The 25,781-nt window shown below is 41.7% G+C and overlaps 1 long non-coding RNA gene across 1 annotated transcript; it reads left to right on the forward strand.

Moving 5' to 3' along the window:
- The first annotated feature begins 450 nt into the window (after positions 1 to 450).
- Positions 451 to 5,576, forward strand: LOC115945662 (uncharacterized). The gene is made up of 3 exons (XR_004079943.1): positions 451 to 554; positions 866 to 975; positions 5,308 to 5,576. It is a non-coding gene; the product is annotated as an uncharacterized lncRNA (long non-coding RNA).
- The last annotated feature ends 20,205 nt before the right edge of the window (positions 5,577 to 25,781 follow it).

Consider the following 25,781-nt stretch of genomic DNA (forward strand, 5'->3'; position numbering starts at 1 on the left):
AATCGTAATGGATTATCAGATTCAGGAACTTGTTCAGAGTTTGAATTTATAGAGGATCTGAGGTTTTGGCTTTCATATACATGCAAAGAATCCTTCCCATCCCTCTGACAGTGGCATTGTGTCTGAGCTTATGAATGTCATGAGCAGATCATACCAAATCTGTTCACAATTACGTTTCTTAAATTTACACTCAGAATATGATTAATCATGAACACCATTATACTAAAGATAAAAGTAATGTTGGTTAACTATAATAAATGCAAACTTATACCTTTACATACATCTCTTCCTCTGCTATTCCTTCACCATTTTACACTCTTTCTAACAAGACAGTGAACACAACTCTCTAATCCATAACCTCTAAACTCTGATTCTATATTCTAGCATATTAAACTGTTCCTGAAATAAAACCCTTTACTTTCTTATGTCATTTGTATTCTCCAGCTCCCACCCACATGTTTGAAAGCTTTTGAGGCATAGTATGTGTTCATACTACCACACAAAAGACATGTATCCACAGCGCTGCAGAATTGTGTGGTACTAATTTGCATAAGGTAGGTACTTATAAATCACAAGATACTTCTCTATGACAGCATGATTTAATTCACATTCAAACCATATCTTCTTAAAGCAATTGAAAACACTATTTCCTTGTTATTGTATTTTCATAAAATGGTGTAACAGTTTATTAGAATACTAGGATGGTATTGATCAAGTCTGAATGCAGCTGTTTTTAGCTGGAAAGGTAACATAAAAATGCCCATTGCAGCTCATGGATAGTTACAATTACAACAAATTCTATGAATATTCATTAACTGTATTCTTTTATTTAAACCCCAATCATCTCTGCACTCTGCTAACAAAGTTGTGCAGAACTGGCAGGTGTTTCTACTAAGGACCACTGACCAGCTGACCTCCTGGAAGGCAGTTAACAAGAGGAGATGAGAGAAAACCAGACTAGCTGCATTTGGGAAGGTAACGTGGACTGCTGCAACTTTGGGTGATAGCAGTCTCTTTTCTAGGCTTGAACTGAAGTAAGTGCTACCTTTGTTTTGGGCTATGGTTGAGGAAGATCTGCTTGCCTTATTTACAGTAATATGCTCTAGCCTATTAACTGTGTTTGTGTTTAATTTTCATGTATACTGCTGCCTCAGAGGACTTGTGCTTTGAGATTATTGCCTGTGTGATCTGAGCTGTCATGTAGATGTTTAGATTTTGTTTGGATACTTGGGATCTGTTCTTCATCTGGCTGCCTTTCCCCAGGGTAACTGGTGAAACAAAAAAAAGTCAACTCAAAACCCCATGAACTTCCATGCCTCTCTAACTCTAAGCTATTTGCTGTGCTTTTAAGATTTCCTTAATGTCTAGGGCAGAAGATAATTAAGAAGAGAGCATGGATATGATACCTGTGTTTCTTGCAGGGCAGTGAGAAAGGGGATAAGATGTGAATAGAAACCTTTAGTTTGTGTGATTGATGGACCACTTGCTGGTCTTCTGCAGGAGCAGTTCTTTCAATGGAGTGCAGGAAAAAAACAAATCTCATGGTTTTGTTTTTTTTTTTTTTGATTCATCAGCTTTTCTCTGCTATGGCCTCCTAATTCCTCATTTGAAGGGAAAAACAAACAGAAAAACCTCAACCCAAACAATCTTGAGCCCTCAGATGGGCACTATAATGTCTGTCAAATTAAAAATAAAGCCAAACACCCCTGCCTTGAAAACCCTAATATAAATCTGAGTTCCTTATCCCCCTTATTTCCTCCCTGATCACAGTCTCCCCCCAGGCTGCAGAAGGGAGGAACTAGGAAAACCACCAAGGCAGAGGAACTGTTCTGAGACATAATATTGCAATACATCTATGGAAATTACTACGAAGTGTTCTAGTGCAGGGAGAAAGAAGTGTGTAGGGTGGTTCTTGTCTGCTCTGGAAACAGAAATGTTCATCAACGCCCATAGACAGATGCTCATGTCTGGCTGCAGTGGGCATGAAGGAGCTCTGCAGCTAGCTGTACATGGTCTCTGCTCTAATGGTTTCATTTCCACTGATGGTGAAGAGTTGCTGAGTCCTGGAGGCAACAGGCTCCTCTGTTCTTGTTAGACTGTGAGAGGGCAGAGGTTGTTACTGAAAAGTGCCTGCTTACATCAATCTGTGTTCTGACTGGGAGTGCTCCAGTATCCACATTAGTACTTGCTGGTCGCACAAGAACCATGATTAGAAGAGGTACCAGACATGGCAGGTGTGAAGAAGCTTGATTTCTGTAGGTGTCTTTCCCTTTTAGTCTTGCTGCTTTGCCCAACTCAGATGGCTCTCGGGAAGCTCTGTAGGCTCTGGCTCTCTATAGCCAGCAGCAGATACTTGTCAAAAGCATAATTTTATCGTTGACCTTTCTGAGTGGCTACAGGCCTGCAGAGGGGGTGGGATACTGTCTGCCTTGTATCCATGATGATGCATCATTATTTACTTCCCCCTCAATGGTTTAAAAATGCCACAAATGATGCTTTGTACCTCCTGTGCCTGAGTCCTGTCACTTTGTGGCACTCAGAGCAGGTGAGCTGGATGTCTAAATCATGCTTGGCTGCAGAGGCTTCCCATGACTATCCAGTATTACTAATACCCTGCTAACTCCCTTCAGAGCTCCTTGTTATAGGTGTTCTTGTTAAAGACACTAATTGTTCCTTCCCCCTGTGCCCTAGCAGTAGTGAGGCTGCAGAGGAATAATGCACAGAAAAATAGTTTGACTCATGCACACCTTTAGCCTCTGTACTCGGCAATGAGACCTGCATTTGCACATCGGCTTATGGAGGAATGATTTCCATAGCAACAGCAAGGATATGTGGCATAGTATGAATACTGCCTCAGAGAGCATATAAAGTACCTCCTTAAGAAAGAACTGACTACAGAGGCTCTGAAAAAAACACAATTGGATATGTGGAGGAAGTGTTGTGTAACGTTAATTTTTAGTGGCAAAAAAAAACCCACGTTATATTCATGTTTTGTTTTAAACACTACCACTTTTTAAAAAAACAAGTTCCTGGGTATAGAGAATGGGGTCTTCTGGTTTATGCCAACTGTTAGTGGATGCAAACAGCATGGAAAGGTCTGTGGCAATTCTTCAGCAGCACAGTGAATTAATACTTAGTGAAGATCTAAAGGGGAGTTACCTGAGGCAAGCATCAAGGGGGAGGGGAGGATGACAGCTCAGTTGACTGAGGGGGCAGGGAAGCAGGATCAGCTGGTAGTCTCTTTAAATAACTGGGTTTGTGGTTATTACTGGGGGGCAGGTTTTTGCTATCAGAAGATAGGGTGGCAGTGCTTTAGTACTTGGGGATGCAGAGAAAATGAGACAGGAAATATGCATAAAGGAATAAAATCACTTCATTTTTGGTTACATGCATAAGTTTGTCTTCCCCTTGCTGCTGTTGTCCTCCTGCTTCTCTTATTTATTTGTTGCATAGCTCTATGTGTACACAAAGCAGTCCAGCACCTGGACACCCTCACCAGGATTCTCAGGGCAAGATGAGTGGATAAAAATGTTGTCTTCGGTAGGCTCAGGTGTGTTACCATTTCAGGAGGATTGGCCCCTTCCTTCTTGGCCCTTGCATGAACTCCAGGGAGATGTGTCCCTGGGCACACATCTGCAGTGAGCTCTGTGGTGCCAGCAGTGGTTACCTGGATACACACGGCTGTGTCTTTCTGAATGGCATAAGAGTGGGAGGAATTGCTTCAGCTCATTATAGGTGGAATGAATAAAAGTAACAATGCTGATTTCATCACTTCCTTAGTAAGGTGCTATCTAATCAACTCTGGTGTGCTGCACTGCAGCACAAGTATCTCAAAAATAAGCAGTTTTGGAAGGGGAAAACTTCATGTTTCAGGTATTTATTTTAACCTTGTAGATGTATTAATGTTGGGGACAGCTAGAACCATTGGAAATATTGAATCCTGTGGTTGAGATGGATGCTGCAAAAGACCTTCATGTGCTATGGAATACCTGCACTTTCCCACACAAAGAAAACTGGCTGAGTTTGCACAGCCCATCTTCCTAGAGCTTTTCCCTCAGCTTTTGAAAAATTATTACTGTTCCTGACCAGATTTATTTGCTGACTTGCACAACCAGATAATTCTTTTCTTCCTTCACAGCCTGAAGGTTGCACCCTGTAACTTTCACATGTACATCCAAAGTTAGCAGCCATAGTGAGAGATTTAGAAACATCCAGAGTGGGGTGAAAAAGGTGACATTCCCATTTTGGTCAGTTAGGTACTTCGACAGCAGCAAGATTGGTGACAACTGGCTGTTAACTCTGTATGGACGAAGTGTACAGAGGTCTGCTTGTAAAGCAGCAGCTGGAGGACTAGCTGTAACCTCATTTGCAAACCCCTTTGTGCTGGATAGGGATTCTAGGCCTGTGTCTTCATATGGGAGCAAAGAGCAGGGCTGTGGGATTTCTTCAAGCCGTGAAACCTGGGTATGTTAAGCCCTGCCTGTGGAGATCAATAATGGTGGGTTATCCCACAGCGTCTGCTGTTGTGGGGTTTAGATCTTGGAAACAAAGCAAGCTATTCTCTCTTAATGAATATCATGTACTCCCAGCTTGTGCTTTAATAGGATTAAACAGTCTCAGCATGGTCTTGGCAGGGCTTCATGTACCCTAGGGCAGGAAAGTCTAGACTACCCTGTCTGCCCCAGGCATCCTCACCCCCTTGATGCTGGCATGTGAGGAGGATGGCTCTGAGAGCAGCTTGGCAGGTGTGGTGTGGCTGAGTCCAGCCCTAACACAGGCTGTTTTAGTCTGGGATTGGGTTGTTTGTCCTGTAAGCATGTATTTACCTGCTAACTTGAGTTTAAAGAAGGCAAAAGATGAGCTGGAATATATCAGTGCATGCAGTAAGCATTGTACTGAGGGATACATTTCTCTCTGAAGACAACTGGGCAGGAACCATTCAATGCCATCTCCCTCCCCAGGAATCTTTTCCTCCTTTTGTCATCTGCTGTTCTTTTGTCTGTGTATGACTTGGTCATATAGAGGAATGTAATATCTAACATAGCATGACTATCTGAGTGTGCTTGTTCATAGGGTTCCTTGTTTCAGGCTGATCTGTGGCAAAGCAAAGGAGATTGAGAGTATGAACCACAGTGGGATGGCAGCCAGGACTTGATCAGTGTAAGCAGCTAGTTTCACACTGGGAGCAGGGGAGTTGTAAAGCAAGGCAAAGGTGCCCCATACTCTTCCTTCTCTGCAAAGAAAGTACAACTTCTCTTTACTTATTCAGCTGCATCTACTCTGCTCAGATGCCGGCTCTCCTGGCAGGTCTTAGATATGGAAACTGTGGACGTGCATTTCAGTGCCTGCCCAGCAAACATGGTGGAGGAAGAGCATGTGTGGTTCCAGGATGAAGATCTCCTCCTGCTCTGTGGAAATGAGTTCCAATTAACATCAATGATTTCAGAAGACCTGTTCTGGAAGCTGTTTTGTTTCATCCCATGTGTCCATTTTCCTGATGGGAATATGTCTGTATCAAGTCTATAAAATACTACTTTTACAGAAATGAATAAATTAATTGTGAATACTTCCGATGGCATTGCCACATATGCTGAACAGAGAATAAAAAGGCAACAGCAGCTTGTAATAAGATTCCTTTTCCTGAAGCAGTAAAAATCCATACGATCTTCCACCTACCCTTTAAGACAGTAATAAAAATGACTCAGCTTGGCAGCACTTGTCACAAGTGGTAGATGGCTTTAGAATTTTTTTGTTAGAGGAAAAACACACATTAAATACAGCCTTGGATCGATGAGGTATTGGCTCTTGAAATAAGTGTGAGGAGGAGGATCTGCCTTTACTGCTCTAAGGCTCATGCTAAACATGTACCATGAAAAGAAAGTATTTTCTGCTATGAACACTACCTCTCTGCTATCTTTCTGGGGAGGCATATGTAAAGCTGAGCTGAACAAGCGAACTAAAGAAAGTTCAGAGTCTTGCTAGAGGCCATAAAGTGAGAATGTGGCAGAAATGGCAAAATGGGGGTCCCTGTTACCTTAACTGAGTTCTTGCCTCTCACAGTTGTTCCTAAGTCAAAATCACTGCTTTGAGGTTTTGCCATGAAAAGCTCTGTAGCAAAGTGGGCTATCAAACACTGTAACATAAATGGAATCAGGAGATAGAGCCCCCCTCATCTCATTCTCATTCAGCTGTTCCTCCATCTCCAAATGTGCTGTATCTGTAGCAGCTTCTATGAGGATGATCTGGTGATCTGCTTACTGAAAGCATGCAAGCAAAAAGCCATTTGCAAGGCACTGGAGTAGATGTAGCAAAATGAGCAGGGCATTGAACTGGAAGTGCTTGTGAGGTAGGCAAACAAGTCCAGTGCTTCCATAATGGTAAGAGTGTGAAGGGAAGGATGGTGAAGTGAATGTGACAAGCTGCAGAAATAATAATGTAACTGGTCAGGGATGTGAATAATGAGAAGTAAAACAATCTCTGCAGGGACAGACAACAAATACTGCTCTAGGGATTCATTTCTTGTGCAGGCTGGCAGAAGTTCATGCCAGCTGAGGCACTCTGAGGAAGCTGGTTTGACAAACCAGCGTGGCCCTCTGAAATGAGCATCTTTCTGCCTGTCTACAGTCCTTTAGGGTCTAACTTCCTGAAGGCGAACCACTGGCCTATATGGAGACTTACATCATATATAGTATCTTTGGTAGCTCCCTTGGTAGGAAGCTCAGCTGTAGTTCTGGGTCCTGGCGAGACATTATCAAGGTCATTGTCTGCTTTCAGTGTTTGTGGTGATAAGAAGTCTGAGAAACTTTTGTGGCTCCATGTGAAATGTAATAGCCAGGACAAGAGGAAGAGAGGGAAGAGGCTCTGTTCTGCTTTTACTTATGAAGTACGTTTGCCTAGAGGTTCTGGGGAAGGGAGCATCTATTGGTACAACTGGTTGTACATCTTGGAGTCTTGTAGAGAGTGGTAATCGTGCTTCTGAAAGGGATAGCTGAAGGGTTATGGGACTGATTCTTAGTGGTCTGTGTAGGTATTCACCTATTGATTATGCCTAGTGGGCATACTCATTTCATGGCAACATTGTGGTGGTATTCATTATTTTTTGTTATTTCACCAGGAACTGAATTTTTACTTTTTAGTCAGTCTCTAAATCCACCCTCAGCTTTGACCACTGAGTGCATAAACCTCTGCTTTGATCTTTGACAGGGCCTACACAGCTTTGGCTTTAGGCCAGGACGTCCTGCAGGTCCATACTCAAACCCATACAATACTGCTTGGTAGTTTAATTATCTGCCGCTGTAGGTTGTGCCTGCAGACATCTGGAGTTCAGATTCAATCATCTGCAGGATCTTCCTCTAAGGGAGATGCCTTAAAGTGTATCTCAGAAGAGCTGGTTGAGAGTTGAACTTGTGCCCTGTGGTGTGCTGCTGTGTGAAATAGAAAGATGTCATGGATGGCTTTGGGAGGGGGAAACCAATTCAGTTTAACTTCAACTCTTTGGCAAGTGAAAACTGTCTTATTAGTTCACTGAAAGGAAAAGATGCTGAAAGCGATTTCAACACTTCAGCACAACATTTTGGCTGTTATGCTGCAAATGCTCTTGTTTCTCAGCACTGGAGAGTGGGGGAGGTCTGCTGGTGTTAGCTTCCTGGGGCAGAAAATATGAAATTCTACCCCTGCTCGGCTCTGCAGAGCTTTTTGGGGAGCTTTTTGGGCCTTGCATCCCAACGAGCAGTGAAAGATTGAGAGGAATTTCTGCTAATAGCCTGCTAGAGAAAATGGCTCAGGTTTTCCCAGAGCAGCATTAAACTGTAACAGAGCTTGGTTAGCAACCTCAGGGATGAGAAGTTATTTAACCTTGTCATCTGGTACAGCAACAACGCTATTAAATGGGTCCCTTGTTGTGAACAAATTACCTCAATGTACTGCATAGCAAGTGAGACCTCTCAACACCAGCTCTCAGGGTGAGAACAATCCTCTTGCTGCACCCACATGTGACATGATGGTGCTTCTATAAGTTTCTGTAGACCCTCATTTTTAACATGCAAAACCCCTAGCCAGTAGCTCCTCCTCTGCTTCAGAAATTGAATGAGAATCATGTTTTATGATGGGGAAAAAAATTAAGATATCCTTATTTTGTCTTCAAAGGTCTGGCTGCTTCATGCAACAGAGTGTATAGCTAACCCCACACACACATGCTCAGCTATCCTTGACTGTGCTCTGCCCTTCACACTGGACAGCTACATGCAGCATGACCATCCCCCTGGACCCCAAATGCAATGGTGCTGTTAGGAGGACTGCAAGCAGCTGGTGTGGGCACTGCTCTTCATGGATGTTGCTTCTGTTGTGAAGCTCACCTGGCTCTGTGCATCTGTGCTCTCCCACAGTACTGGAGGCATCAGCCAAGCTGGCACAGTGTAGCTCCTTTGTCTTGCAGCAGAGCAGCTGCACCCATAGCACCTTTAGCAACTGGATGGGGATTTCTGTCTTAGACTCTTATTAACCTATTGCTCACTCCTCTGCACTGGCATCTTGGTAAGTTGTCAGCCAAGCCTCCAGGTCTCTCATGTAAGTGTTTTTTCACATGCAAGTTTGCAGAGGAGATGAATCTTCCCTGGGATGGCCTCCTAGACAGTGAAGCATGTTCTTCTGCAAGCTAAGGATCATTGCAGCTTCCAACAAAACAAATACCAAGAACAAAGCATGCAGCCTCCAGCCTATAATACAAGCATACAGCAGTATGTATATCCCCAGGAAATAAAACCTACCAAAACAAGGCATACGGTCAACTGCACGTTTGGGGGGGGGGGGGGGGGTGGGGAAGAGAAAACAAACAGCATGTGACAGACCTGAGCTGTGTTTTCTAATGCCAGGCTGGAAGGCACTCAGCTGATAAGCCGGATGTAGGAACCGAGACAGAACAGCACTAGGGAGATTTTCATGGATCAATGTGCTTTGGTTACTAGGGCATTAAGCAGCCTGCTTCAGTCCGCCTAGAAATTTAATAAAAAAGAGAATAAAAGAGTTGATCCATCTCTGAAATTGCTCTTGGAAGTTAAATGAGATTTCTCAGGTGTGTCTTCATCTTCTTGGATGGACATGGAGAGGATCTGGGTCAAGGGTGTCAGCTGTACAAAGCACACCTCCAAACATTACCTCAGGATCAGCAATGTGTTCTGCTGTGTGGTGGTGTTTCCTGAAAGAAAGCACTCACGCAAGATTTTTTAAATGAGGTTTGATTGTGGCAAAAGAAGAAGTGGAGAGGAGAAAACTCAGCTATGAAGCAGGTGTCTAAAATGGGAGGAGCGGAAGGAGAGAAGGGGGCACAGCAGCTACCAGAGAAGACAGCTTGCTACTCATGACACAGAAACTGTTTTCTAGGTTCCCCTCAACCTGTTTGTAGTGATTCATCTTCTTAAGGATGAGTCATCTGAACCAGTGAACAACTGAATATGAAAATATTTACCTTAGAGTCATCCTCACAGATATGGCCTATCTTGTTTCTTTAGTCAGAACAACTCATCTTATTCCTTCCATTCTTTAATCTCATGATGTTACTGGGGTTTTGATAACCTGGCATAGACCAGATATGACAGGCAGGAGAAACAGGAATCACACTGAGGTATTATCTGTGGACATTAGAGGTATGATGAGAAAGTGTTGAGCTTGTGCAAACTTGCTCACAAAGGGTTAGTGGGGAAATGGCAAGCACAAGGTATCTCTTAAAATGAATTTTAAGAAAACTATAAGCAACTGCTTGGACTGACACTTCACATGCTGGTATCTGTCTTGGGACAAGCTTTCCTGGGAATTTTTCTCACTTTCAAGAGACAAACTTCAGAGCTTAGAGGATCCAAGGATTTGCAATGTGGAAAATATCCTGTCAACTTATTCTAGAAGAAAATGTTTTTAAATTATTTGTATCAGAGACATCCCATAAGGAATCAAATCTGTGCATTTATACTCGCCATATAATGAACAAGGAAAAGAAATGTCAGAGTTATGATGAAAAACACAAGGGTGATGCACAGCTACTTTGTGCTCGGAGAGCTCACATCATGGTGCAGTCCTTGTGGCATTGCTTTTGTCTGGATGCCTACAATCTTTCTGTAGCTGACTGAGAACACAGTAATCATTAGCTTACATTTACATTTGTACCATGATTCCATGTTGTATTTTCTCAGCTTAATAGTCAGTCTCTACTTGGACAAGTCTCATTGCTTTAGCTTATCCTTTTTTCAGCAAGCTGTACTGATGTGACAGCCTGACGCCTTCAATTCAGTGGAGTTCAATTATTGCTGAGTATACAGTAGCCAGCAACAGGTTTGAAGTGTGCACTACTGTGTGTATTGTGATCCCTTTCTGACCTCAAAAGTAATTGTTTGTGATCTTGTAAAGCTCTCTTGCTATCATATGAATGAGCTGTGGTGTTAAAATGGTGACACTCAAAAGAGCAATGATAAAAACTTTTATACACTTGTCCCAATTTGTTGGCCCCTGAGTAAGATGCAATAAAACTTCTCACAGCTAGTCTTTGAGGCAAGACCCATCCCAGTACTTTGTGTTACAGTAAAAGCCAGCCCTATTTGTTTTCAGGTCAAGTGAAAAGTAATTTTTATGGTAATAACATGGAGCTATCAAAATGCCCAATTCAGGGCAGGCATGGGAACCATCTTTTGTCCAAAGTAAAGAGGGAGAAGTCATGTCAGGTCTTAAGATCTTCACTGAAAATGATCTGCAGATTGCTCTTATCCTGTTGATGTCTCTAAAGAAAATAAGATCATCAGGATAACAATTTTATCATTAATGTAAATGTATAAGTAACTTCCTTGGCCAGGTGAGAAGGTGCTGCAATTTCTCTCCTATTCCAAATAATTTCTCATTTTAATCCACTCTCATTTTAAAAACTTGAGAATAAACCTTCCCTGAAGACCCTAGCTTTCCAATAACTCCAACTTTACCCAGCATGAGCTTATTCTTCTCCTTGTGCTTCTATTGCTCGTGCTTTAAGTTCTGCTGCTACATGTGTGGCAATTCCACTTTGATTGCTTTCCCTTTTCCCCTCTGCCTACAGTAAATTTTATATAGCAGCCACACAGCTATTCATACCTTTTTGATCCTTGCTCTGCTACAATTCAGTCTCAATGTCATCTTTCCAGTCCAGTTTCTCTCAAACCTAAATCCAAATGGCAGAATCTCAAGTACCCTGGGTCTATTACCTACAAGTAAAGAACCAGGTACTCTTCCTCTCCTGCAGTCCCTCAGATCTTAGAATCATAGAATAGTTATGGTTGGAAAGGACCTTAGGATCATCTAGTTCCAACCCCTCTGCCATGGGCAGGGACAACTCACACTAAACCATGCCACGCAAGGCTTTGTCTAACCTGGCCTTGAACACTGCCAGGGATGGAGCATTCACTACCTCCCTGGGCAACCCATTCCAGTACCTCACCACCCTAACAGTAAAGAATTTCTTCCTTACATCCAGTCTAAACCTCTGCTGTTTAAGTTTCAACCCGTTACCCCTTGTCCTATCACTACAGTCCCTAATGAATAGTCCCTCTCCAGCATCCCTGTAGGTCCCCTTCAGATACTGGAAGGCTGCTATGAGGTCTCCACGCAGCCTTCTCCAGGCTGAACAGCCCCAACTTTCTCAGCCTGTCTTCATATGTGAGGTGCTCCAGTCCCCTGATCATCCTTGTGGCCCTCCTCTGGACTTGTTCCAACAGCTCCATGTCCTTTTTATGTTGAGGACACCAGAACTGCACACAATACTCCAGGTGAGGTCTCACAAGAGCAGAGTATAGGGGCAGGATCACCTCATTCTTAAATATCCCCTAGGATGGATTGTTATTACCTGTCTTGTTTTCATGCTGGTTTTCTTTTTAGATCTTCCTGAGGAGTTTTCTTTGGGCTTGCTCCTGACACTGGCCCTAAGCTGGACGCTGCAGTCACTCAGACACCCTCTCTCAGGGGGTTTCTGCAAAGCAGAGACCTCCTGCAGGAGGGGGCTGAATTGCTGGCCTCAGGCTGCAGCAGGATGCTAAGAAAGCAGAGTCTCTGCTCACCCTGGTGCGGAAGTCCCATAGTGTCATTAGGAGTAGAACTGATAAGGAGGGCTGGGTTTTTTCTTTATCTGTCAGCTTTGCATACAAAAACACTGATTCGCTAAAACAGACTCATCTTTTTGTGCAAACTTGTGCTTCCTTAAATCCTTGCCACTACCAGAATGCAAAAGCAGAACAGCAAACAGCTGCTGATTAGGACATTTTCCCTGACCAAAGAGAAACAGGTTCAAAGCTCTTGTCAGAATAGGACCTGGTAAGATTGTGAACCTGGCTATGTGGTGCCTCAGGTGAGTTCTTGAGTCATTGAATTATTCTAGGACAGAAATTTTATGCCCATTTATCAACCAGTTTCATCTGTTCATTCACTTTTCAGGGTTTTATGTAACAAAACAGATAAACAGAGGAATCTTCCTTCCCCCCTAAAAATCTCTATTAACCTTGTACTGAGTTTCTATTTTTTAATCAAATATTTGAATTGTGATGTGTGGAGGTTTGCTTAGAAGCTCTTGGTTGGCACATGTTAAATGTGTTTGCAGATTACTAAATCTTATTGTATAAGAGCACATTCATATAGCCAGGGGCCATACAAATACCTAGACAAGTGTTCATGTGGATAAAATGCTTCTATTACCTTTGTCTTTCTGTGCAAACAACAGTTGCTTTCCTGCCAAGAAAAAGTATTGTAATAAACATAATACAAAAATATGAACAATTGGATTTACCTCTATCAATTATAAGTACTTGTGAAGAGATAAGACAAGAAATGTAAAGCATTTAGCGTTATTTACACGTGATGCTTGGCATTAATTCTTTGTTTAAGTGCTGATACAAAATTCCATCAAGTACAGATAACTATGAGGAAGGTAGTTAAGTCCATGGATGCATGCTTGGCTATCTGCTGATGTGGTGTGCTCCAAAGTGATCCCTTCTTAGGAAAGTGAGATGTTCCCAGCTGGGCATACCCCTTCCAAAAACGACAACTGAAAAAAACTTATGTTTTTTTTTCTGTTTTGAACCTTTCTTCCATCAAAACCCTGAATAAATGAGCAGTAAGATGAGAGATAAGCAGATGTTCCACTTAGGATACTGTATGAACTTGCAGAGATAAGCAGGCAAGAATGAAAATGGTCACAGTAGAAAATGAAAAAAGACAACTAAAAATGAAGAGTTTGACACAGTCCTGTCCACAGTCCATCTGCTGCCATGACTGCACCACACATCCACCTCATTCCTTATTATGTGTGTTAGTGGAGAAGAGGGAGCATAAACTAAGAAACAACCTAAAACGCATGCCTTGCCAAAGTAATTAGATCTCATTTCACCGCTGTGATGACTCCCTGGACTCTACACTTTGTTTCCCTGTAAACACTTTTTTCCCATGTGATCTCACAATCTTCTGCTGCACCGATTCATTAATGTATCCATAGCCACATATAGTTGCAAACTGTGGAATTCACTCTCACTTGAACCTGCTGCACATAATAACCATGCCTGCCTTCACTAACAAATAACAGCTGACAGTTGGGTAAGTGTCTCAAGTAAGGCTTTGGGCACTGCAACAGGTATTCTTGACTGAGGCTTTCAGGTACTAAAGTCATACAAATAAATAACGACACTTCATCTTGGTGATCTGTGCATTGTTTTAGCGGTCAGCCCTTCCAGTAAGTCAGTAAGTAGTAAAGCATAAAATTATAGATGTAAACTTGTTCTAATGGATTTGTGCTGATGATCTCTGTTGCTTACTGCTCTCACATAGTTGCTTGGCAGTGTGCTAAAAGATGAGAGAAAAGACTTATCCTTTGTTAATGGAAGTAATTGTCTTCCAGTGCACAAAGGACAGTCATTGGAACAGTCTCAAAGTAATAATGATAATAGTGTAGCTACCTGCAGGCAACATTGGCCTCCAAGCAAGCAACAGGTTTGTGTTTTCATTATATCCCCTGAATGCTGGTTAGCAGGTTGCTGAGAAGGTGGAGTTTATTCTGCTTTGTACCTGTGATGGCTGCAATATAAAGGCTGCCAGAAAAAAAAAAATGCTGATTTTTGCCAGGAAAGTGGAGCCATGGGAATGCTAGGTTGTCATGGAAGGACCATAGATTTGTCTAGCTTCATCTGCACTGGATGTTCTGGGAGTATGAGTACTTACATGTTCGCAGGGTCATGGCCCGTGCTGACAGTAAAGATGCAGTTTCTCTTCCAGTCCCATGTAAGACAAAACTTCATGCGTGGCATCTGTAGTTATTTGAAGGAGACAGTCCTCATGATAGCAAAAAAAAAAATAGTTGCTGTTTTTTCCATGCTGTCCTTGCAAAAAACCTTAATGTGTCCTCCAGCACCATCTCCGTGTCTCATTCTGTATTTCCATTCCAAGTCTCTTTCCCTTGCACCTGTTGTGACAGGTATGCAAACTTCTTACTGTAGTTTGTAATAGTTGGTAATCTCCAACTTATAAACCAGTTGCAGGCCGTACCACAAAAGCAGCAATTGTGGGTGCAAGTGGGACAGCACAGGCAGAGAGCTGGAACTGAAGCTCACAGCAACCTCTTCTCTTACATAAAGCAGTCAGTACTGGCTGGAGTGGGGGCCTTCACTTAATACCCAGCAGTGATTCCCTAAAAATAACATGGCTGTAAACTCATTCTAAAGTACATCCTGGCATTGCAGGCTTGTGTTGACACTCTGTGAAACTGAAGTGAGAGGGAAAATGCAAAGCAGGCCTCTGTGACCAGTCATTTCACTTCCAAAACTCACTACTGTGCAAATACAAAGCATTGTTCTTGTTTTAATGTGCCTATCCTTGTGTCTGCACTTAATGCCAGGAATGGTCACCAAATCTGACTCTGAAATAAATATTTTGGAATGTGGTTAGAAAACAAATACTGAAACTGTAATCATGAGTAGCCTCATTGGGAAAGATGATGCTAAGCGTTCCTTGTTTGTGACAGCTGGGAGTTCATCTGTTGGTAATAGCTAATACAAAATATAGCTTGTGTTGTCATGTGTCTTCTATTTTTTTTATGCTATGTTTAAACCTGAGGCAAAAAAAGTTGAAGGGGAGGGGCAAAGAGCAATGCTTCAGGTAACATCTTAATTCAATTTACAGCAGCCCAACTGACATCCCCTTCCTCCTCACCCACTGAAACCAGAGCCAAAGGCTGCAGAGAGAAAGAGGATGCATTCAAACCATGCTAACTTCAGCAGAAATCAGGAAAGCTGCCTCCTCAAAATAACAGGTTTGCTCTCCCAAGCACCAGCTGAGACTACAAGAGCTACAGGGCACAAGTGTGTGTGATGTGAATTCCTGTGTTAGGAGGAGGAGATTTAAATAGGAAACCTCAGTAATGGTTACTCTTCTTTTAGATTTGAGCTTTGCAAGCATTTCCTCATTTTTGGGTTGTTTTTTTTTTTTCCCCAGAGCCAAATTACTTTCATTCTTCCACCCAATCCAGCACTAGACAGACAAGAAAAGTATTTTGTAGGAGGTAGAAATAGAAACAGAAGAGTTGATGTATCCACTCCAAGGGTGGGGTTTTATTTGTCTGAAAATTGTCATATAGTCACTGCATTTAGTTGCTGTCCAACCAACAGTCAAAGGTGAATTTTTCTTTATTGGTGCTAATTACTGCTTACCAGTGGCAACAAAACCCAGCAGGGGTTAGGGTCAGAAGATACAGAAACTGCAAGAAAACTATCAATTCAACAGATGTCTGTATAGTATTATTGAGTTACTGTCAAACCCATGCTAGGCCTACAAGTTTGAGTGACAACAGAAACTGAATCATCTGTTAAAAGCATCTTCTTTGTTTTCTGAAGTCAGAATAATTACCACTCATCCTAATTTAATTTGCAGTAAAAAGCCTCAGTGATGCATGACACAGCTAACAGCATTTCTTCTCATAGTGACTGATAAATTCTCTTGGTCTCCAAACTTCTTTTTAATGTTAGGCAGCTTTTGTTATTCCAAAATTATTCTTGTAGCCTTACATTTGAGCAAGGGCATGTTTTATACAAATAGACTTCATTAGGATAGCAGGGTAAAATTCAGACAAACCAATAAGTTTTGGAGTTTGATTAAATTAGCATCTTATTTCTGAAAAGATGGCATTCAAGGATATGGATTCTGTACAATTCCTTCATAAAAATGGTTTCTGCCAATAAAATTTAGGTTGTGGAAACAATGACTTACCATCCTTTTCACCATTTATAGTAAGATGACATTTTGTGCAAGAAAGGTATCAACACTGCTTGGAAAGTTCTTTTGATGATAAATGAGTATTCAAACATTTAATCCTCATTCAGCTCTACAAATGTCGGCAGTGGAGGAATACCTGGTCTCCTGAAGGCCCATGTAGCTGAAATAGGTTCTACAATGAGGATGACTTAGTCAGTTAAATTTACATTCTTAAATTGCGAACGAGGTTGAGTTTTTTGTTTGGTTGGTTTTTAGGGTTGCGTTTGGTTTTTGTTTTCTTTGCTTTAGCTGATGTAGTTTCTCCTGTAATTGAGCCCTATGAAACATTCCCCTTTGAGTTTCAACAAAAACCTCCTCAGAGTTCTGCTTCTAGAAACAAGCTGAGAGAGTGGGATGAAATTAGAGCTGCCTAAAATAAGCAGGGGCTTTGGATCAGAATGGGATGGAATGTTCAGGAAAATGTTGTATTGACTCAAAGTGAAATTCTCTTGGCTTTGTTTTCCCAGTAAAATAAGGAAGAGATCTCCTTACCTGCAACTGTTTCACCTGACGCAAAAGCAGAAAGTTTGCTTTGCTTTAGCATCCTTTTGACAATTTTCAAAACAAATGTCAGCTAAATGTCAAAGTATATAGCTTTTTGTTTTTTTCCTCTTTGGTTACCATTACATGATAAATCTGAACTGAATTCATGAAGGCTTTCTCTAACTACTCCCACTTCCCAAAGGAGGAATTTTTCAAGAAATTTACTGAAGTGTGCTTATAACTTCAGTTAGAGCACTCCCATCAGAAGTAGGTTTTGTGGCCTTTGAACAGGTTGGGCATTGAAATCTTCGTCCACAGGATGATGAATTCAAACAACCTCTAGTGACCTGTTTGATTAAACATTTAGATGGCTCTTTTCCTGTGCATTAAGAACCTGGTCCATGAGAGTCTCTGATTTCCCTCAGATGGGGCTGACATTACTGTTCCCATAGCGGGTGTTGCTGCCTAGGGTCCTGTTGCACCAGGTGCTACCCAGGTCCAGAGGATAAAGCTGGTCCCTGCTGCAGCAGGGAGGTGGAATTACCTCTCCAGGTGTGCATATAGGTAGGTGATGATGAGAAATATAAGAAGCCAGGGCAGCAACCACTGCATGGGGAGCATTGGCAGTGACATTCAGGTGCCAAACAGCTGCCAGCTTTGTGTTGATGCTAAAGCAAGGGAAAGGCTTGAAGGGAGGATTCAAAAGGAGATGAAGAAATCTCTGTAAACACTGGCAAAACCATCTCCCCTCAAGCCTGCAGGGCAGAATGGCAAAGATAGAAATGCCTGTTTGAAAATTCCAGTGGGCAGTGGAGGCTGACAATGCTATTCTGCTAAGGGCAGGACAGCACATCTTCCTGCCCTCTTTGCAACCTTTATGCCCAGTGCTGTTAGCAGATCAAGCCATTCTGTTGTGTAGGAAAGCTGAACAAGAGCTGGTTAGATGGGGAAAAATAAAAACACAAACAGTTGTGCAGCATTGGTGCTGACTGTGGCGCAGAACCAGCTTTCCAATGTCTGTGGAGCCCTGGAATATGGGAGAAGCCAGAAATTCAAACCATCTTATTTCTGCCAGTGTATTAGGAGACTGCCCAAGGAGACACTAATCAAATAAACCTGATTTCTTTGTGGTCTGAATGGGCACCCATTCTGGATCTGGGGAATAGGAGGATCATGCCTATTAAGCCCTATTCTGATTCTGGCTGGGGATGTGGCCCAGGTACTGCATTCAGGTCAAATGCTGGTTCCTTAAAGTCCTCATGCATGGGAATCCAAGCTGTAGTTTATTGCAGTTTTATACAGCGGCATGCACAGTAGTGTTGATATATTATGGAAGTACATGGCCTTAGTCCCCAGCTTGCACATCTGTGCAAACTTTAAAGCAGCCGCAGCTCACTTGCTGTGAGCTTCCTAAAGCATCCTTTTCACAGTGCTTTTAGGACAACAGGGAAGTGTGTGTGTAACAGTTCATGCATATGTAGTTTTTAGTGGTGAAAAGGGTTGTTTGCTTTAATCAGTGCTAACTTCTATTTAGCAACAAGGCTTTATGCATTCATTGGTGTGGCTGCCAAATTTGTGAACTGAGTGATTCAATAATTCTTCTTCTGTTCTGATAATTACTGTGAAACACGATAATGTGAGAAAACACAGACTTCTTTCAATATTGAATTGTAGATGTGGAATATTTGACTCAATAGATTCATTAAAACACTTAATTCTTGGACTTGCCCATTCAGGAGGAAGGTTAAATATCTCAAGTTGGGCTGATGCAGAATTTTAGTCAGGAATATTATGAATTATCACATCAGAATATTTTAGCAATTAAAAAAATGGGTAAAGCAGAAAGATGCAACTTTTGAACAGACCTTCTGTTCTATACAGCCCCAAATGAAAAACTTTGCATGAGGGTTTCATGTTTGTTTAGACTGATCTTTTGAAGGCCATCAGCAGCAGCTTACAATTGATGTTAACAGGAGGGTGAATGCTAAGATGCCATACAGAACTGCTGCAAAGCAGCATGCACAAAGAAAGTAAATTTACTGATCTGGGTAACTTAAACTGTGATTACATCATCAGCTCTGTCCTTAGGTTACCTGTTACCCATTCACAATGTATCCAGTTGCATGCAAAGCTGTGATCTCCTCTGCCTGCTTTGCTTCTGCCTCCAACCTCTTTCTGATCCACCAAACCCCAAAAATAGCTTCTTTTTTCAGTTTGACCCCCTCTCCTTTGTTCATTTGGGTAGAAATCACCTGAAGTGCAAGTTTTCCCAAGCACTCTGGACTGTGCCAAACTGCTTAAGGTTTTTTAAAATTCAGGACTGAGCAAGAGGCTTTGAAATCTGTAGCTAAGAGTTGTAAACCCATGGTACAAATCTTGTCTCTTGCCAGTTCAGCCCTTATCTTCACAGCTTCCTAATTTTATTAAATAATAGTCCCTGGACTCCTCTTATGAGAAAGTTCTGTTATAAATGATTGCCAACCAATGTATTTTCCTTTCTACTTAGGAATAGGAGCAAAATTGAAGTTGCTCTGTACTTGCTGGGACACAAGGGAGTTACAAGGCTGAGGATGACACAAGATGCATCCTCTGCTGTAGGCAGGAGAAACAAAATGTGTACTTTTAGGCTATAAATAAGTTATGCCCTCAATTAAAATAAGAGATACCCCAAAAGTATTAACTGTAAAGAAAAGGGGAAGGTGTTTTTTTTGTTCCACTGTATATTTAAGGGAAGAAAAACCTAGCAACCAACTGCTATAGTGAATTACTTAGAAAAGAATGTAAGAACTATAGTTAAAGGTCAGTGAGATGTTACCATCTCTTTGTGACTACAATGGTGTCTGGTGGTATATATCCTTCTTCACCGGCAGGAAAGACAGATGACTAGAATTGTGAAGATCAGCCTGATACACCACCACTATTTTCTCTCTAGGGAGCTACAAAAGAAAGGTCCTTTGAAGGAAAGCTTGTACAGACATCCTGTAAGTACATGAGGTCCCCTGGATGGTTGCTGTCCTCCTTAACAGAAAGACTTTGCTTCATAGCTCTGGCTGTGGAAGAGGAGGCAGAAATTGTAAAGGAGCATGCAGAACTTCTTCCCCAAACTCAAGAGTTAATGTGTTAACGCTAAATGGAAATACCACGTTAATGTTACCAACCAACTGCATCAAGTTTTACTTAAATTTGTGGCCTGGTTTGGTAACACAATAATAATTAATATGCATGATCCTCACTAGAAGAATAGGTTATTTGGACAAAAGACTAATTAGATTAGTTAGACCCTCAATGTCAAGAGCTTTTGAAATCAAACCAGTAACATGTATAATTCATGAGAGGCTTGTTTTTTTTCTTCCACATGTAATTACTAATCCAGAAAATGGTGCAGAATGAATTGTGATTTACCTTTAGGGAGCCTGTAGATCCTCAGCTGTGGATTAAAGGAATAAATTAGGTCTTATCAAAAAAAAAAAAACCCCAAACAACTGAGACAGAAAGGATCACAGGGAATCTAGACCTTTCTTCCTCCACAAAGCAGGAGAATGTACTTTCTTAAACTGTACTGACAACATGCTTGCTGGTGCTCGTACTCTCATTCTCTCTCCCCTTGCAAACCCCTTGGCAATGAATATCCTACGTGGTGTCTACAGAATCCACTACACAGCTTTACTAAAAGGATGATTTCTGCCCCCTTGGGCTGTAAATTGCCACTTCCTATGGGGTATTTTGAGATGCACAAACCTTTTTCTATCTTGTATGCTCTCAGCTTAGTGATCAGAAGAAAAACTGTTGAATCCGGGTAGCAGAACTGTGTAGTTGAGTTCTTAAGGAAAACACCAAAGCTATTACCTTAGACTCTTTCCTCTTGAGCCTGTGGAAGGTTTCCCTCTGCATTTTAGTTGTTAGCTATAAAATCTGACTCAGATATTGAGTCTTATGGCAGCTCAATCTGACAAAGCAAACAAAAAGACAGAGTTCATACATCAAGTGGTCCGTGATCACAAAGAAGTAAATCACATGGAAGATGCCTATTCAGTCATGTTACTGTATCAGTTTTTGCCTCCTGGGAATGAAATGAAGGAGTCCCAGTAATGCCAAAAGTAACTAATGATACATTATCTGATGACCAACAGAAGACTGAAAAAGCTCTGGGCCAAATCTAATGCAGCTACAATGCTTTAAGGCAATTGATTCATGTCAGTCTATGTTAGCAGAGGATTTAACTCTCCATGTTCAGATGACAATACATAACCATGCTTGCCATTGCAGTGGAGAAAAGATATGTCTGAGATTTATTAGAGATGCAGTTACTGAATGGTTAAGTGTGAATGGGTAAGTGTGAAGTGGTTCTGTTATTGCTCTGAACTCTTAAGGAGAAAAATAAGTCTCCTGGTGATTTCCTCAGAGTATGTCCTACTTATGCAGGCTGTGTGCTAGGGGGTCGGGATTTGAGCCAGTGTTTGGCAACTCCAGAAATCAAAGACTTGGCACTTCAACTCATTTGCAAGTACCGTATAATGAGCTTTGAGAATTTCTCTTTATCTGAGTCTGCTCTCAGAAGTTCCATAGTCTGTGTATGTGAGGGTAGCATAAATGACAGGTGAGTCAAAGCCTTTTTCAGTCTCTTCTCTTTTGAACCTGAAGAAGGATTATCTGAGTTGGCTGCCTACGTTCTCCTGAACTTAACTGGAGTTTTACTTCCACTGTGTTAAGTCTCAGTGAAAGTTTGTTTCTACTCATCATGACAACAGTAAGAAGCTTTTTAAACAATATTGATCAGTAAGTTCAGCACTTTCTGGGTCCCCCCAAAATTTCAAGGTTCAGTCTGGGTGCCTTCTTCAACCCAATATCAGATTATAAGAAGACAACTAAAATCCTGAAGTGAGCATAAGATTCTGTACAGAACTCAGATTCAGCACTGTTAAGTGAAGAGAGGACTCATTCACTAAGCTAAAGACTACAAAACAAGCCAAATCATAACTGAAGTATGCTTCAAGGCTCTGTTTGAGCCTTCTAATAGAAATTGATTCTATTGTGTTCTCATTTGCCTTACTTTGAAAACTTTCTTATTTTTTGAAAAAAAAAAAAAACAAACAATCATTTGAGGTGCTTTTCAGACATCAGTTTCAGAAAGCATCAATATTGGTCTAACTGCCACTGAAGTCAGCAGGAGCTTCAGGTTATGAACTGACCATAAACCAAACTCACCAGAGTGACCAGTTGTGATGGAAAAGAAAGAATGGTCTTACTGAGAAATAAAGCAACTCTCTGGGAATCAGAAAAGCTGCTTTGGTAGCAGACTTCTCATGAGATGTCAGCATATGATTTCTGCAGTGATTTGGTTACTCTTGCTTCATAGAGAGGGTATTTCCTTACTGAGCAGAAAATGTCTGAGATACGTGGCATGTAAATGGCCTTATGAACACTGACTCTTACAACTGACTCTTCTTTCTAGTGTAACTGTGACTGTAGTTCTTTGGAGTGGTAACAACATTTTCTGGCATTGCCTTGAAATCAGGGCCACATGAAATCTTTGTAAGGAGCAACAGTATGACCGTGTCTTTGTACTTTCAGAGAAATTTGACATGGTAGCTGAATCACACCTTGGTATTCCTGCAGGTGGCAGTGGTACATGTTCTTATACGGGACACCTCCAAAAGTTATGCTGTTTGCTTTCTGAAAAGTGGTGAAGTTACAGCTCCTGCTGTAGTAAGAAATATTTTCTTGGAGTTCTGCTTTAGGACTTACAGCAGATTGTACAACTGCCTGCCTAACACCAGCCAAAAAAGTGCCTTCCTGAAGTCACCTTCAAAAGGAAAAGTATGAACTCTGATAAGGGCAAAGGCTGTCTGAAAGGTGAGAAGCAGCAAGAACCAAATCTGAGCAAGGTATTTGGGACACTGAAATCTAGGCTGAAGACAGACACAGGCTATCCAAAGTTGTGCTGTACGCAATGCTAAATACCAGCTGCTTTCTCGCAGCATTTTTGATAAGAACAGCTAACTAAGGGCATGGAGAAGTGCAAGGTTGTTTTAACTATCCTTTTATATGTATATGTCTTTATATCTGTATTTTTTTATCTTAATATTTAAGTATATAACTGTACGTGTATAACCTCTGGGGCTACATTTGGGATTTAAATTGGAAATGCCTTTTTAGGTTTGAGTTTGTTCACTGTGTGGATCTTTCCAAAGAGAGCTAATGCCACTGTTAATTAAAGAGCTTGTCAGTCCTGTGTGACAATTTCAGCTTTTAGTGACAGCAGCAGGAATTAATATTGTCATTTTAGCTGTTCTGATGCTGGTTTAAAATAAATGGCTGAAACGTTAACTTCTTATAATTAGAAGTTACGCTTTGCAGTCCCAAAATACAATTGCATACCTGACCAGCTTTGATGATATATTCCTGCCAGTGACCCCTTAGAATGAAATAGAGGATGCAGTGCTTTGCATGGTTGCTGTTTCCCTTGCCTGTTATCCTCTGAGCTCCATTACAGTGGGCAGTGTAAACTATATATTCTTCCACATCTCTTAAAAGGCCTCTTTATGAAGGCAGAATCAAGAGGAACACTTGATGCAGATTATACTGCGAGCTCTGCTGCTGTAAAATCAAGGAAGAAAAATGGGTAAAGGAAGGAATTGAATCCTAACTTCTTGTGGCTGAATGGAAACAGAAAAATGTTGTGGAGGGAAAAAACTTTTCCAGCGTAGGATCTTGAGTTAGAAATAAGCCCTTTGCACTATGAAGTGTTCAAACTATAAATTACGGAGGCTTTTTTTATTTTTAAAATGTGTGGATTCGTATCCTCCCATCTTGAATGAGACCCAAGTCCCAAATATTGTTTCATTGTAGAATAATGGTAAACAACTGTTTGTATGTGAACTTGAGATAAAACCACAAGTGGGAGGACAGGGAGGTTGGAATGTAGCAAGTCTCTTGAGAGCATTTACTCCTCTAGCAACAAAACGAGTCCTGAGCAGAGATATTTAATATCACATATTAAGGAAATAAAAAATGGGCAAATTCCAATCAGTGCTCATCTGAATCCCCAAAGCTGCACGTGACAAAAAACTTGACTTCATTTAGATCTCACCAAAATCTTTTCACTTTTAACCAGAAAAAAAATATGATTCTGATCATCAGCAACCTCTATTAAATTCTGGGTTTGTGCTATCATATCTGTCACTTTATGAGCTGGAGTTCTGTGCAGAAATAGAAATATTAATGCATGCTGATGCTTGTATTGGATCTAGCATACAAAGAAGCAGTTCAAGAGACAATCAACTGGCAGACTGCCATTTAGAGAAAATATAATTCAAATGTGGTAAGAAGGTTACAAACACCCTGCATGTGAGACCAGTAAAATTCTTGTCTGCATTAATACCTTGCTATTTCTGGGTTACTCCAAGCCCAGTGTGTGTATCCTGAAAAATGTACATGTTCAGTTGAATGACAAAGTTCAGCTTTTATCAGTACTGTAATTGCCAGAGACAGCTCAAGCTCCTGGTTTGTGGGGAGGGACTGCAGCAGTTTCTGCTGCTCAGGTTTCAGAATTGTCTGGTTACTTTTAGGCTTCCATATAAGTGGTGCAAAACACGGGTAATGGGGTGGGGTGGGGGTAAGGAGGGTAAAGGTTATTGGTAGATCAGTCCTCAGTGTTCGTTTATTTCTGCTCTCAGCAATTACAGCAGTCACAGCTGCTTGCTGGGGATTTGGCTCCCAGGGATAGGAGGCCATCGGAAAAACAAACCCGCAGCAGCTAGTACAGCCCATCTGCTAAACAGACAAAGCATGATAGTTGTGAGAAATGTTACCTCTGTAATGAGCAGTTATGTTAGTCCTGGAACCTGGCACTCCATTAGCTCTTCTCTGAACACACAAACCCCACAATTGACTATTAATACATACCTGGACAGTTGGTAAGAAAAACCTTGCTGTTACCATGCCCTCCGCCCCCCCCCCCCCCCCCCCCCCAGGAAAAACAAGAATCCAGATATGTTTGTTAGAGGATGTCTGTATTGCTTGTAAGGTAAAGAGTGTTCTATCAAACAGAAAAAAAAACAACCTAAAAACCCAATGACATGACTTGAATTTAACCAGCATATATTGCAAGGAGAGAACTTTAAGAGAAACTTTTCCGAATCCCCAGGAGAATTATGGAATGAATTCTCCTGGGGGCTATTACAAGTCAAATGAGTCATGTGACTGGGAAAAGCCAGCACAGATTCAACAAGGGCAAATTATGCCTGATAAACCTGGTGTCTTCTATGACAACGTAATCTGCTCTGTTGATGTGGGGCGAGCAGTGGACATTGCCTATCTGGATTTCTCCAAGGTTGTCAGTGTGGTTTCCCATCACCTCCTTCTGCAGAAACTAATACATTATGGACCAGACAAGTGGTCTGTGTAGAGGGTGAGGAGCTGGCTGACCAGCTGCACTCGGAGGGGGGTGGTAAATAGCTCCTTTTTCAGCTGGTGACCTGTCACTACTGGGATTCCTCGTGGATCGATATTGGGCTTAATGCTTTCAATGTCTTTATAAGTGATCTGGATGTGGATCAAGTGTATCCTGACCAAGTTTGCTGGTGGTACCAAACTGAGTGGGGAAATGGACACTGAAAAGATGAGCCACCCTGCAGGAAGATGTGGTTAGGCTGGAAGAGTGGGTTAACAAAAACCTCATGTAGTTCAACAAGTGTAAAGTCTTGCACCTGGGAAAATATAATCCAGGAGTGCAGCACAGGCTGGGATCTACCTGGCTGGGAGCAGCTCTGTGGAAAGGGACCTGGGGGTCCTGGTGCACAACAAGCTCAATATGAGTGAACAATGTGCTGCTGTGGCAAAGACAGGCAACAAGGTTTTGGGGTACATCAACAAGGACATTACCAGCAGAGATACAGATGTCATTATACCACTACTCAGCACTTGTCAGGCCACACCTGGAATACTGTGTTCAGTTTAGGTCCCTGCTATACAAAAACAATGTGACAGGCTGGAAAGGATCC

This window comes from Melopsittacus undulatus, chromosome 4 (assembly GCF_012275295.1).
Source record: "Melopsittacus undulatus isolate bMelUnd1 chromosome 4, bMelUnd1.mat.Z, whole genome shotgun sequence".
Lineage (NCBI taxonomy): Eukaryota > Metazoa > Chordata > Aves > Psittaciformes > Psittaculidae > Melopsittacus > Melopsittacus undulatus.